The sequence below is a fragment of the Heloderma suspectum genome, chromosome 2, assembly GCF_057233095.1.
Source record: "Heloderma suspectum isolate Gila_16-S chromosome 2, 16-S_ref, whole genome shotgun sequence".
NCBI classification, from domain to species: Eukaryota; Metazoa; Chordata; class Lepidosauria; order Squamata; family Helodermatidae; genus Heloderma; species Heloderma suspectum.
This window is the reverse complement of record NC_139459.1, coordinates 377136481-377151783: the sequence shown is the minus strand read 5'-3', so window position 1 is coordinate 377151783 and position 15303 is coordinate 377136481. Positions and strand designations below refer to the sequence as shown.

General features: G+C 43.0%; 1 long non-coding RNA gene across 1 annotated transcript in view; it reads right to left on the bottom strand.

Moving 5' to 3' along the window:
- LOC146356283 (uncharacterized) overlaps positions 1-15303 on the bottom strand; it is a 28849-nt gene continuing 13546 nt past the window's right edge. Inside the window, exons 2-3 of the long non-coding RNA XR_014787312.1 lie at positions 2696-2987; positions 1-520 (exon numbers count right to left, since the gene is read on the bottom strand). This is a non-coding gene — a long non-coding RNA (uncharacterized LOC146356283). The remainder of the gene's footprint in view (positions 521-2695; positions 2988-15303) is intronic.

The window sequence follows — 15303 nt, the reverse complement described above, 5'->3', positions numbered from 1 at the left end:
CATATTTGGTCCTTTTATTTGTCTGGATAAAGAAGGAAAAAATACCATGGATATGTTGGAAAGACAGGTCGTTATACATCAGCTCTAAGGTGACGTCCCACAAAGCTGTTGTGATCCAGACTTTGCCTACAATGGGTTTTATAACGAATTCTACTGTTTGTTGTATAATGTGTATCCCATCTAAGAAGGAACTAGCCTCCACGTAGTAAATAAAGACATTGACTTGTCTCCACTTGCGGACTGAAGAAGGATGGAGCTGCACTTGTTTTGTATACAGTCCTGAGATGCTTTGTGAGAAAATGACACAAATCCCATTCCTGATGAGCTCAGGGGTCAGCGTCCTCATGAACCTCTCTCCGTCGTCAGTGTCTGGAGCAACGAGACCAACCAATGTCCATGTGAAATGCAGGAGCACTTTGACAATCCCGGGGTACTGGGTTCCTTCCTTGGGGATCATCTGGTAGAAAAGTGGGAACTGAGCTTTATCACTCAGAACATGAGAAGCAAAAGTATACGTGACCTGGCATAGAAAGGAAGAGACTGGTGATTTCTTTTGTTTCAGATCCAAATGTCTTAATATCTGGAGAGATCCTGGTTGTTATGATGGAGATACAATAGATACTATCTACTGTAAATAGCCACAATAGATAGTCCTCCACCTATTGTAAGGAGGATCTTTGGTAGGGCGATTCCCTATTTGCTCTGCCCACACCTTGCGCCTCCTCCCATGGGACCCCTTCCAGTGGATGTCAATGTGAACTGGGCCAGCTTCTATAACCCCTCAGAGTAATGCATCAGATATACATCAGTTCTACATCAGATATTTCTGAAATTTGGCCAGAAGTGGGAGGCTTCGCTTGACACGACATCCCTTTTTTGTACATAATCTAGACAGATTACTTCCGTGAACAAGCCACGCTGCGTGGCTCGTGCGCCCGACAGGTGCAGGTTGTTCTTCCCCCTCAGTCCTCGAGCCGGTATCCCAGCGTCCTTTGCGGCAGCAGCCTTCTTGTCTGCCCATCCCACTCCCCTCCCCCACTCTGATCAGGACCCCTTTTCGTTCCCCGGCTTCTTCTTTTTTGGCCTTGCGAAGGTGCGCACTTAGGGCTGTCAAAACGAGGGAGCAAGGTTGCTGCCTGAGCAAGGTTATCCCCAGGGTTTCAAGTGTTGAACTGACACTTGGGGATCTGCTGCTTCCATTCTGTCCTTCCCCGAGTCTCCAGCAAGTAATTTTAAAACAGATCTAGCACCCACCCCCTTTTCGGGGTTCCAATTCTCAGGTACTACGGCAGTAACCGCTCCGCTCTGAATGGTGTAACCTGTCTGATACGTGTAGCCTTGCTCTGTCAGCGCAGACGGCAGATAGGGTACTTTGTACGCCATGACAGGGACAGTTTCCTTCTTTTTTCTTTTCTTTTTTTTACATCCACTTGGCTTAAAAGCACCTTTGATGATGCGAAGGAGTGGAGATTGCCCCCAAGTGACCCTTAGTCCCGCCAGGAAAGGGTGGACACGAGGAGAGAAGTGGGCTAAACATGTCTACTTGGAAAAAAACTCACTGCCTTCAATTGCACTTTACATATACTTGTGCTTAAGATTGTATGATGTTAAGGTTTCATAGAAATGTTTCATAGAATCATAGGGTTGGAAGGGGCCTACAAGAGCATCGATGCTCAATGCAGGAAGTCTGATTCCCAGGCAGTCTCCCATCCAAGTACTAACCAGGGCTGACCCTGCTTAGCTTCTGAGATCAGATGAGATCAGGCCGAGTACAAGAACAGAGAGAGGGGTCAGGAGAATTCCTTTGCCTGTTGTTTAGATCTCCTGACCTGCATAACTTTAATGAGTTTAAAAGGTGATTGCCCCCAAGTGACCTTTACTCCTGCAGAGAAAGGGTGGACATGAGGAGAGAAGTGGGCTAAACAGGTCTACTCAGAAGTAACTAATTGCCTTCACTTGCACTTCACTGGGCACAAAGCCGGGAGAGGGGCAGAGAGCAACCCTCTGCTCACTCGCTGCACCGCAGCTACACAGCTGATGATGTTCCATTCTACTAGCAGGACTCCACCCACCCAAACTAATGTGGTTTCAGGTGCCATTTGCCCCGTGAAAGCAAATTTTTAAAAATGTATACACCACTTTACCGCCTACATATGCCACAGTAGGAACAAGTTCGAATCCATGAAAACATGGCTTTAAATGGAATTGCATCATAAAATGTGTCCATGTAGATGGGGCCCTTGTCTTCGATGGCACTTACTCCTGGGAAGGTTGTCTTCGATGCCACTTACTCCTGGGAAGGTTGTCTTCGATGGCACTTACTCCTGGGAAAGTATAGACTAGAAGAGGGGACTAGAATCCAGATCTCCCAAGTTCCAGTCCAACACACTAACCACTACAGCATGCTGGCTCTCTGTCCCTGAGCTCTGCCCCTGTATCTCTGCAACTAGGACAATGGTTTTGAAATTCTGAAAAACCCATTTGAGTGGAGAGGTCAGTGTGAGAAAAGAAAGATGCATATCTGTCCACCTGGAGAGGTGAAACCTCCCTCAAACTACTTGTAGCACACTTTTAAAACTATTGTTTGTCTCCAGTCTCACATTTGACATCTGCTTCCCACTTTTTGAGTTCTGTGAAGAGACTACGAAGTGGAATTAGCCTCAGTTTCAAATGCTCCACCCTCCTCCATCCCTACCTGTGGGATTTTGTATATGCTAGACATAGTTGAAATTTGGATGGAGTTTTCAGAGCTGGCTCCTTCAAGAAGAGCCAGAAGGTTGTTTGGTTTTCCACAGCTGTAGTTTGGAACATTCGCCTGTCCAGTAGAAAGCAGGTCTTCCAAGGCCTCAGAAGTCATTCTTCCATCAAAATGGTTGTCCTGGATGTCATAACCCAGGGTGATGTTGGGTAAGAGTCTGGGATTCTGGTTGACTTCCTGGATGGCCAAAAGGAAAGACAGGATGTTCCAGTACTTTGTGGGTCCTTTCCTGAAAAAAATATACATATCACATCATCGTGCATTCAAAGAAAATAACATATCATTCAATTCTTGTCTCTTTGACTCCACAAATCTTTCTAGGCAATACAAAGCTCTGGATATAATTTCTAGATCTTTCTTTATGCTAACACTGATTGGCTAACTGCCAATCCCCACATACAGGTTTGTGTGTGTTGAGGCAGCAGATGGGTAGAGGTAGTTATCTTGTTTCAGAGCCAATAGCCATCATTGATTTTAAAGCAACCTCCACCCAGATGTGTGTTCCAGTCCTGGAATTAGGCATGCCACATGTGCAACACTTAACAACAACTAAATCCAATAAAGTGTTCAAATATTTCATTAAGTGAAAGTGAAAGCAGTAGCTTTGATTATCCTTGCCACGTTTAACGGTTGAGAATGGTTGGATATATTCGTGCTAACATGGAACACCCAGCCTCTAAATTAGGAAGCAAAGAACGGTGTGTGTGTGTGTGTGTGTGTGTGTGTGTGTGAGACAGAGAGAGAGAGAGAGAGAGACTGAGTGTGTGGGGGCATCATCATTGTTATAATAGGTAGCAGTTATAACCAGCAAAAGGACTGCAAGGAGACTAGAAGCTGAGCTCTAGTACAGAGGTCAAGAGGGAGAAGCCTAAGCAAGTGCTGCAGATCTTGTTTCATTCTCAATAAAGCTTTAGTCTAGGGCTGTGCATGGACCCCTCGATCCACTTTGGATCCTCAGAAGTTACCCCTATCTGCTTTGGACCCATTCGGACCCCCTCCGCTCCAACTCGGATCTGAATCCGAAGTGAGATTTGGATATCTGGCTCACCCGCTTTTGGCATTTTCCCATTGACTTGCATGGGAAAACACAAACAGTCATAACTTTTTTAGTTTTTAAGATACAGGCAAGAACATTGGGGAGTTCTCCAAGCCCCTGGAGAGGAGGCCACCTGCAAAACTTCAGACAGTTTGGCCCAGTGGCTTTTGTGCTAGGTGGAGTTAAAATCTGATGTTTTCCACTGAAACTGTCAAAGCAAAGAGCTGTAACTTCTCCCTGTTTCCACACACGCATGTGACACCTTGGCCTCTCCCAGCCACCCTCAAGGGCATTGTACCCCCCAAAGCCCAGGCAGTTTGGCCCACCGGCTTGTGTGCTAAGGACAGGTGAAATTCGAGATTTTCCAGGAAAACTCCCAAAGCCAAGAGCTGTAACTTCTCTCCACATCTGCCCCTGCCAACACCCCAGATATATCTTATATCGCTCTGGATTGCTTTGCCACACAGTGGAGTGTTATTGGAATAAGAAGGTATTAATATAAATACTATGTGTCTTGTGCTTTCTCAACACTGTCTTGAAATTGGGATGCATAGTGTTGGTGGAACAACAATCTAGCACGTACACATGCACACAAGAACTAAAGAAAAGCAGAACTAAAGAAAAGCAGTTCGAACGCATCAATTCTTCGGCGCTCAGCCTTCCTTATAGTCCAGCTCTCACAGCCATACGTTGCCACTGGGAAAACCATAGCTTTGATTATACGAATCTTTGTCAGCAAGGTGATGTCCCTGCTTCTTACTATGCTCTCTAGGTTTGCCATAGCTTTCCTCCCAAGGAGCAAGCGTCTTTTAATTTCATGGCTACAGTCAGCATCTGCGGTGATCTTGGAGCCCAAGAAAATAAAATCTGTCACTGCTTCCATTTCTTCCCCTTCTATATGCCAGGAAGTGATGGGACCAGATGCCATGATCTTAGTTTTTGTAATGTTGAGTTTCAAACCAGCTTTTGCACTCTCCACTTTCACCCTTATCAAGAGGCTCTTTAGATCCTCTTCACTTTCTGCCATTAGAGTGGTATCGTCTGTGTATCGGAGGTTGTTGATAATTCTCCCGGCAATCTTAATTCCGACCTCTGATTCATCCGACCTGGTGTTTCTCATTATGTACTCTGCATATAAATTAAATAAGCAGGGCAACAATATACAGCCTTGTCATACTCCTTTCCCAATTTTGAACCAATCGGTTGTTCCATGTCCGGTTCTTACTGTTGCTTCTTGACCCTCGTACAGGTTTCTCAGGAGACAGGTAAGGTGGTCTGGAACTCCCATCTCTTTAAGAATTTGCCACAGTTTGTTGTGATCCACACAATCAAAGGCTTTAGTGTAGTCAATGAAGCAGAAATAGACGTTTTTCTGGAATTCTCTTGCTTTCTCCATGATCCAGCGAATGTTGGCGATTTGATCTCTAGTTCCTCTGCCTCTTCTAAACCCAGCTTGTACTTCCAGTAGTTCTTGGTTCACATGCTACTGAAGCCTAGCTTGTAGGATTTTGAGCATCACCTTGCTGGCATGTGAAATGAGTGCAATGGTACAGTAGTTTGAACACTCTTTGGCATTGCCCTTCTTTGGAATTGGGATGTAAACTGAGCTTTTCCAGTCTTGTGGCCACTGTTGAGTGTTCCAAATTTGTTGGCATATTGAGTGCAACACTTTAACAGCATCATCTTTTAGGATCTTAAATAGCTCAGCTGGAATACTGTCATCTCCGCTAGCTTTGTTGTTACTAATGCTTCCTAAGGCCCACTTGACTTCACTCTCTAGGATGTCCGGCTCAAGTTCAGTGACCGCACTATCATGGCTATCAGGAACATTCAGATCTTTCCTGTATAGTTCTTCTGTGTATTCTTTCCACCTCTTCTTAATCTCATCTGCTTCTGTTAGGTCCCTGCCTTCTTTGTCCTTCATCATGCCCGTCTTTGCACAAAACATTCCCTTGAGATCTCCGATTTTCTTGAAAAGATCTCTAGTCTTTCCCATTCTATTGTTTTCCTCGATTTCTTTGCATTGTTTATTTAAGAAGGCCTTCTTGTCTCTCCTTGCTATTCTCTGGAACTCTGCATTCAGTTGGATATATCTTCTCCTTTCTCCCTTGCTTTTCGCTTCCCTTCTTTCCGCAGCTACTTGTAAAGCCTCATCAGACAGGCAGCCACTTTGCTTTCTTGCATTTCTTTTTCTTTGGGATGGATTGAGTTGCTGCCTCCTGAATAATGTTACGGACCTCTGTCCATAGTTCCTCAGGCACTCTGTCTGTCAGGTCTAATCCCTTCAATCTATTCCTCACCTCCACTGTATATTCATCAGGGATATGATTTAGGTCATACCTGAATGGTTTAGTGGTTTTCCCTACGTTCTTCAATTTAAGCCAAAATTTTGCAATAAGAAGCTCATGATCTGAGCCACAGTCAGCTCCAGGTCTTGTTTTTACTGACTGTATGGAGCTTCTCCATCTTTGGCTGCAAAGTACATAATCAATCTGATTTCGATATTGACCATCTGGTGATGTCCATGTGTAGAGTCGCCTCTTGTGCTGTTGGAAAAGAGTGTTTGCTATGATCAGCATGTTCTCTAGGCAAAACTCTATTAGCCTTTGTCCTGCTTCATTTTGTACACCAAGGCCATGCCTGCCTGTTATCCAGGTGATTTCTTGACTTCCTACTTTAGCATTCCACTCCCCTATGATGAAGAGGACATCTTTTTTTGGTGTTTGTTCTAGAAGGTGTTGTAGGTCTTCATAGAACCGATCAGCCTCAGCTTCCTCGGCCTCAGCGGTTGGGCATAGACTTGAATTACTGTGATGTTGAATGGTTTGCCTTGGATTCATACTGAGATCATTCTATCGTTTTTGAGATTGTACCCCAGTACTGCTTTTCCCACCCTTTTGTTGACTATGAGTGCTACTCCATTTCTTCTAAGGGATTCTTGCCCACAGTAGTAGATGTAATGGTCACCTGAATTAAATTCGCCCATGCTTGTCCATTTTAGTTTGCTGATTCCCAAGATGTCGATGTTCAATCTTGCCATCTCATGTTTGACCACCTCCAGCTTACCTTGATTCATTGATCTGACATTCCAGGTTCCTAAACAATATTGTTCTTTACAGCATCGGACTTTCTTTTCACCACCAGACACAGCCGCCGCTGAATGTCCTTTCGGCTTTGGCCCAGCCACTTCACTCTTTCTGGCACTACTTGGAAATACCCTCTGCTCTTCCCCAATAGTATATTGGACACCTTCCGACCTGAGGGGCTCATCTTCCGACGTCATATCTTTTAACCTTGTGATGCGTTCCATGGGGTTTTCTTGGCAAGAATACTGGAGTGGGTTGCCATTTCCTTCTCCAGTGGACCACATTTTGTCAGAACTCTCCACCATGACCTGTCCGTCTTGGGTGGCCCTGCACGGCATAGCTGATGGTGTCACTGAGTTACGCAAGCCCCTTCGCCACAACAAGGCAGTGACCCATGAAGGGGACTACACACGTAGGCTGCTATAATATGCTTTTCTTTAAGACTTTAGAAAGAAAGAAAACATTAAATGCTTGAATATGACTTAAAGGGGGGGGAGGGCCAGAAGTCAATGCATGCCCAGAAGTCAATGTTTGCATTTAAAAATCGAAATAAGACTGCGTTTTTAAAAATCTAAAAGACAGAGTTGACAGTCAAAAAAATGACAAGAAAATAGAATGGAGAAAGCAGAAGTGAGGGTTGTCCTTAGACAACAAACGCAGCCTTTTCCAAAGTCCAAAAGTGACATAAACAAACAAACACAGGAATGGGGAGCATAGCAGCAATGAGTGAGGAAAAGCTATGTTAGTATGAAAAAATATGGAAAGGAGAGATGAATCTATCTAACACAAATAACAAACTAGTTGGAGGTAGAAAGAAACAGGAGAAGGTGGCTGGAATGGGTGCTGCAAAGACAGCATCCCAAAGGAGACGGATAAGCAAGGAGTGATGGAGCGATCCCACTACAACCAAGCTGCTTCTTTTTGATTTAAATATTGAGGAAAGCCTAATGGTGGTCAAAAATGAAGAATTTGAAGGAACAACTCCAAGGAATGCACAGGCACGCGTGCACGCACACAGACACGATCATCTTCCCATACACCAGCCCTCTCCCAAAGAAACAGCTAGCGCAATAACCGTTCACAGCCTTTCGACAAAGTATATACACCGCCTTCCTCCATCACTCTCTCTGATTGGGGACTGCCGGTGTCGGTTCTGGCTGAGAGTTCTTATTCGCCAAAGCACACTGCCTCCTCCTCCTGCACTCGCCTTCCCCCTCCTTCCTCCTCCTCCTCCTCATGCCCCTCCACGTGAGCTTTCAGAAGTTGATACATTTTGGAGACAGCCTGTCTGGACTACTCAGGCATTAATTAGAGCTCCAAATAATCAAGGCAGAGGAGGCACTTTGTGGGGGGGGGGCACCTCAGTACTTCTCTGACCCGCTTCATATCACAAGGATTTTTCTCCGAACATGCCCGCTTCGCCTTGTTATTCAGGCTTCGTAACAAGGTGGTGCACAGCCCTACTTTAGTCACAGCACATAGGCCTCTGCCTTTCCTGGGCTAAGAAAGCACTATTAAAACATGGTGTCAGAAGTGAATCTCCAACAGGATTGGATGGTAAAGATAAAGGGATTAGGGTTGCAACATTACTATCAGTGATTGGGAAAGAATGTCATTTGCTCCAGCAGCACTTTGATATTCTAGCAGCAGACAGACAAGATCCATCCAAATTACTAGAAGTCCTTCAAAAGCATTTTGAGCCTACTAGAAATGTTATATATGAATGCTACCTATTTAACAAATGTGCACAAGAACCTGATGAAACCATAAATCAATATATTGTTAAATTGCGGAAAATGGCATTCATGTGCATATAACACTTTGAAAGAAGAATTGATTAGAGACAGACTGGTTATAGGGAGCACAGATGAGAATGATCACCGCCCTGCAAGGGACTGTGGATTTAATTAACACTTGGCAAAAAATGGAGGCGAAGGTTAACGAGCTGCAAGATAGGCTGACAACGAACGAAACTACGACACAACTTTTTTCAAAAATTTCCCTTTCAGAATTTCCCAACTGGAGGCCTTCACGCGCAGATCCAATGTACGTATTATTGGTATTAAAAATTTGCCTAGTGATGTAAATTTGCCTACCTTTGTAGACAAGCTTTTGCATGAGATACTCCCTGTGTCATCTGATTATTTACTTGATACTGAGCGGGCATTTCGTGTGCCAAATGCTAAAGGGACTGGCTATACGATTATAGTCCAATTTGCAAGAATCTCCACAAAGAATTATATCCTGCATTTGGCAAGAGAAGGTGGAAGTCTTCTTTGGAAACAAGATAAAGTTATATTATTTCCAGATTACATCAAAGAGGTGGCTGATAAAAGGAGGCAATTCATCAAGGTGAAAAATCTGGCAAAACAAATGAATTTACAATATCACTTAAAATATCCTGCTACATTTTGCATTGTTTCTGAAGGTCAGATGAACAAGTTCCTAAATCATGAAATGGCGGAAGCATGGCTGAACGTAAAAATGCATGAGATCTCTGTTCCAGCCCCATGAACTGGAATCTTTAAACAAGTTTTGTTAACTGTCTATGTTTAGTCTGCATGATTCAGGCTAGGCCAGAGATAACTGATTATACATATATTCGTTTGCTTTCTTTCATTTTTCTTCTCTTTTTTATTTTTCTTTAAATTCTCATTCTCAAAAATGGATATATGCTGTATTTAAATATATTGTTTGAGGGTGTATTGTGCACACTCATTTATATATCTAGTATAAAATATATTACTGACTGTTGTAAGGTTGCTTCCAAGCTTTATTATTATATAATATTATAATTTCATCATCATCATCATCATCCTTACTATAAGACTACTTAGTAAGATTTTTGGTTGGTTAAACTGTTAAGCTTTATTATTACTATTACTTTATTATTATTATTATTATTTATTATTTATATTATTTATATTATTATTTATTATTATTAATTAATAATTTATTACTATTACTATTACTTTATTATTATTATTATTATTACTATTACTATTACTATTACTATTACTTTATTATTACTATTACTATTATTACTATTAAGTTACTATTAACTTAAGGGTAATATATGGTTACTGGGAATGAACTGCAGGCCTGCTTCCTTGCTATAAGACTGATGATATGATATTGAAATGTAAGGTTGATTATTAAATTGTAATATTGCTAATGTTATAAGTATAGTTTTTAAAGTAGAATGGAATCTGAAGCCCATGTGTATTGGAGTTTATAGTTAACCCTTTAAAAAAGAAAAAAAATCCCTTTTCCTTTCTTCTCCTTTCTTCTCCTTTTCATTATTTTTGTGTCCTCCTAAGAATATTGTATTGTTGGGAGATTGTAGTTATTGATCAGGTTGTTGGTTATTAAATAATGAATGTTTATTTCATTTATAAAGACAAAAATAAATAAAAAGTATTAAAAAAAGAAAAGAAATCCATCAGGGTTGACAACGATCATAAGCCTCTAGAAGTTATTTTTAAGAAATCATTATTATCAGTTCCAAAACGCCTCTAATGCACGCTTCTTAGGCTACAAGGCTATACCCTGGATGCACAATATAAAAAAGGAACTGAGATGTACATAGCAGATCTCCTGTTCAGGGCACCCTTGCCACAAGAAAGGCCCACTGACAAGCAAGACTATGAGATACTCAATTCCCTTGAAGCACAACAACACAAGAGGCACTAGAAAGCATTAATCAAGCTGCTTATTCGCCCGTCTCACTGCAAGGACTTCGAAGAGTCCAGGAAAACAGTTTCCAGGACAAAGAGCTACAAGAATTGATCTCTGTTATTTTAGCAGATTGGCCAGATACCCAGGAGAAAACTCCAGTGTCCACTTGCGCGTACTGGAACTATTGCGATGAACTAAGTGTCCAAGATGGCATCATATTCAAAGGACAACGGATATTCATTCTAAAGACCATGAAGAAAGACATATTCTCAAGAATACATCATAGTCATTCTGGAATAGAAGGATGTTTGAGGAAAGCTAGAGATGTGATATACTGGCCAATGACAATGCTAATGACATCAGAGACCTTGTAAGCAACTGTGATACATGTGCTGAATTCCAAGCAAGTCAACAGAAGTGACTTCACCAACACTGGTGATACACAGCATTCCTAACAGACCATGGAGCAAGGTGGGAAAGGACCTCTTCACAGAAAACTGCAGCAGTTATCTAATTCAAGAAGACTACTATTCAGATTTCTGGGAAGTGGATAAACTGCCAGATACCACATCAGCAAAAGTAATAGAAATAATTATGAACCATTTCAGCAGACTAGGCATACCTGACTGTGTGATTTCGGATGGTGAACCACAGTTCACCTGCAAAGAATTTGCCAGATTTTCAAAAGACTGGGACTTTCACCACATAACATCATCTCCCTACAACAGCCAATCTAATGGCAAAGCTGAATCAGCTGTCAACGCTGCAAAAACTCTCTTAAATAAAACGACAAGAAATAAAGAAAACTTTTGGCAAGCTATTCTGGAGTGGAGAAATACTCCCACTGCTGGCATGACTAGCACCCCACTGCAAAGACTTATGTCCAGACACGCACGATCCTTGGTGCCCACATCCCTTGCATTATTGAAATCTAAAGTTGCAACAAAGGCACAGACCAACTGCAACACAAACACAGTAAAACTAAAACCTACTATGACAGGGATGCAAAAGAGTTACCAGCACTGCACATTAGAGATTCTGTACATGTCCAGTTATTTCATCAAGACAATCATAGAATCATAGAATAGTAGGGGCCTATAAGACCATCGATTCCAACCCCCTGCTCAGTGCAGGAATCCAAGTCAGAGCATCCCTGACAGATGGCTGTCCAGCCTCGTCTTGAATGCCTCCAGCATGGGAGAGCCCACCACCTCCCCAAGTAATTGGTTCCATTGTCGTATTGCTCTGACAGGATGTTCAGCCGGAATCTGGCTTCCTGTCACTTGAGCCCATTATTCTGTGTCCTGCACTCTGAGATGATCAAGAGATCCTGGCCTTCCTCTCTGTGATAGCCTTTCAAGTATTTCAACAGCACTATCATATCTCCCTTCATCTTCTTCTCAAGGCTAAACAACCCTGGACAAAAGGAACTTGCATGGGAAAAATAAGTCTCCGCTCTTATATTATTGAAGTTAATGGACCGTCTTAACAACAGAATCGCATGTTCATCCATCTTATGAGGCCTCGAGGACTCCAGGACACCTCAGATGCGGTGGATGATGATATGCAGGACTATTCTGCCATTCCATATGCTCGTGCAGATGCATGCCGGATTCCTGATCCTGAACCTCGAAATCAAGAGACACATACAACTGCATCACCAGCACAGAACAGCAACAACATGCAGGATCAAGATATTTCTGTACACAGTGACCTTGTGAAAAGCACACAGTCATATCGAACCACCTAAACAATACGCAGTTGTTGTTGTTGTTGTTGTTGTTCAGTCGTTCAGTCGTGTCCGACTCTTCGTGACCCCATGGACCATAGCACGCCAGGCCTTCCTGTCCTGCGCTCTCTCCCGGAGCGTGCTCAAGTTCATATTCATTGAATCGGTGATGCTATCTAGCCATCTCATCCTCTGCCGTCCCCTTCTCCTTTTGCCTTCAGTCTTTCCCAGCATCAGGGTCTTTTCCAGGGAGTTTTCTCTTCGCATTAGGTGGCCAAAATATTGGAGCTTCAGCTTCATTATCTGTCCTTCCAATGAGCAATCAGGGTTGATTTCCTTTAGGATGGACTGATTTGACCTCCTTGCAGTCCAGGGCACTCGTAAGAGTCTTCTCCAGCACCACAGTTCGAAAGCATCAATTCTTCAGCGCTCAGCCTTCCTTATAGTCCAGCTCTCACAGCCATACATTACTACTGGGAAAACCATAGCTTTGATTAGACGGACCTTTGTCGGCAAGGTGATGTCTCTGCTTCTTACTATGCTGTCTAGGTTGGCCATAGCTTTCCTCCCAAGGAGCAAGCGTCTTTTAATTTCATGGCTACAGTCACCGTCTGCGGTGATCTTGGAGCCCAAGAAAGTAAAATCTGTCACTGCTTCCATTTCTTCCCCTTCTATATGCCAGGAAGTGATGGGGCCAGATGCCATGATCTTAGTTTTTTTAATGTTGAGTTTCAAACCAGCTTTTGCACTCTCCTCTTTCACCCTCAACAAGAGGCTCTTGAGATCCTCTTCGCTTTCTGCCATTAGGGTGGTATCGTCTGCATATCGGAGGTTGTTGATAATTCTCCCAGCAATCTTAATTCCGACCTCTGATTCATCCAACCCGGCATTTCTCATGATGTACTCTGCATATAAGTTAAATAAGCAGGGTGACAATATGCAGCCTTGTCGTACTCCTTTCCCAATTTTGAACCACTCGGTTGTTCCATGTCCGGTTCTTACTGTTGCTTCTTGACCCTCGTACAGGTTTCTCAGGAGACAGGTAAGGTGGTCTGGTACTCCCATCACTTTAAGAATTTGCCACAGTTTGTTGTGATCCACACAATCAAAGGCTTTAGCGTAGTCAATGAAGCAGAAATAGACGTTTTTCTGGAATTCTCTTGCTTTCTCCATGATGCAGCAAATGTTGGCGATTTGATCTCTAGTTCCTCTGCCTCTTCGAAACCCAGCTTGTACTTCCGGTAGTTCTCGGTTCGCATACTGCTGAAGCCTAGCTTGTAGGATTTTGAGCATCACCTTGCTGGCATGTGAAATGAGCGCAATTGTGCGGTAGTTTGAACACTCTTTGGCGTTGCCCTTCTTTGGAATTGGAATGTAAACTGACCTTTTCCAGTCTTGTGGCCACTGTTGAGTGTTCCAGATTTGTTGGCATATTGAATGCAGCACTTTAACAGCATCATCTTTTAGGATTTTAAATAGCTCGGCTGGAATACTGTCATCTCCGCTAGCTTTGTTGTTACTAATGCTTCCTAAGGCCCACTTGACTTCACTCTCTAGGATGTCCGGCTCAAGTTCAGTGACCGCACTATCATGGCTATCAGGGACATTCAGATCTTTCCTGTATAGTTCTTCTGTGTATTCTTGCCACCTCTTCTTAATCTCATCTGCTTCTGTTAGGTCCCTGCCTTCTTTGTCCTTTATCATGCCCGTCTTTGCACAAAACGTTCCCTTGAGATCTCTAATTTTCTTGAAGAGATCTCTAGTCTTTCCCATTCTGTTGTTTTCCTCAATTTCTTTGCATTGTTCATTTAAGAAGGCCTTCTTGTCTCTCCTTGCTATTCTCTGGAACTCTGCATTCAGTTGGGTATATCTTCCCCTTTCTCCCTTGCTTTTCGCTTCCCTTCTTTCGTGAGCTACTTGTAAAGCCTCATCAGACAGCCACTTTTCTTTCTTGCATTTCTTTTTCTTTGGGATGGATTGAGTTGCTGCCTCCTGAACAATGTTACGGACCTCCGTCCATAGTTCCTCAGGCACTCTGTCTATCAGGTCTAATCCCTGAAATCTATTCCTCACCTCCACTGTATATTCATCAGGGATATGATTTAGGTCATACCTGAACGGTTTAGTGGTTTTCCCGACGTTCTTCAATTTAAGCCGAAATTTTGCAAGAAGCAGCTCATGATCTGAGCCACAGTCAGCTCCAGGTCTTGTTTTTACTGACTGTATGGAGCTTCTCCATCTTTGGCTGCAAAGGACATAATCAATCTGATTTCGATATTGACCATCTGGTGATGTCCATGTGTAGAGTCGCCTCTTGTGCTGTTGGAAAAGAGTGTTTGCTATGATCAGCATGTTCTCTTGGCAAAACTCTATTAGCTTTTGTCCTGCTTCATTTTGTACACCAAGGCCATGCCTGCCTGTTATCCCGGTGATTTCTTGACTTCCTACTTTAGCATTCCAATCCCCTATGATGAAGAGGACATCTTTTTTTGGTGTTAGTTCTAGAAGGTGTTGTAGGTCTTCATAGAACCGATCAACCTCAGCTTCTTCGGCATCAGTGGTTGGGGCATAGACTTGAATTACTGTGATGTTGAATGGTTTGCCTTGGATTCGTACTGAGATCATTCTATCATTTTTAAGATTGTACCCCAGTACTGCTTTTCCCACCCTTTTGTTGACTATGAGTGCTACTCCATTTCTTCTAAGGGATTCTTGCCCACAATAGTAGATATGATAGTCACCTGAATTAAATTCGCCCATGCCTGTCCATTTGAGTTCGCTGATTCCCAAGATGTCGATGTTCAATCTTGCCATCTCATGTTTGACCACCTCCAGCTTACCTTGATTCATTGATCTGACATTCCAGGTTCCTAAACAATATTGTTCTTTACAGCATCGGATTTTCTTTTCACCACCAGACACATCCACAGCTGAGTGTCCTTTCGGGTTTGGCCCAGCCGCTTCACTCTTTCTGGCGCTACTTGGAAATACCCTCTGCTCTTCCCCAGTAGCATAT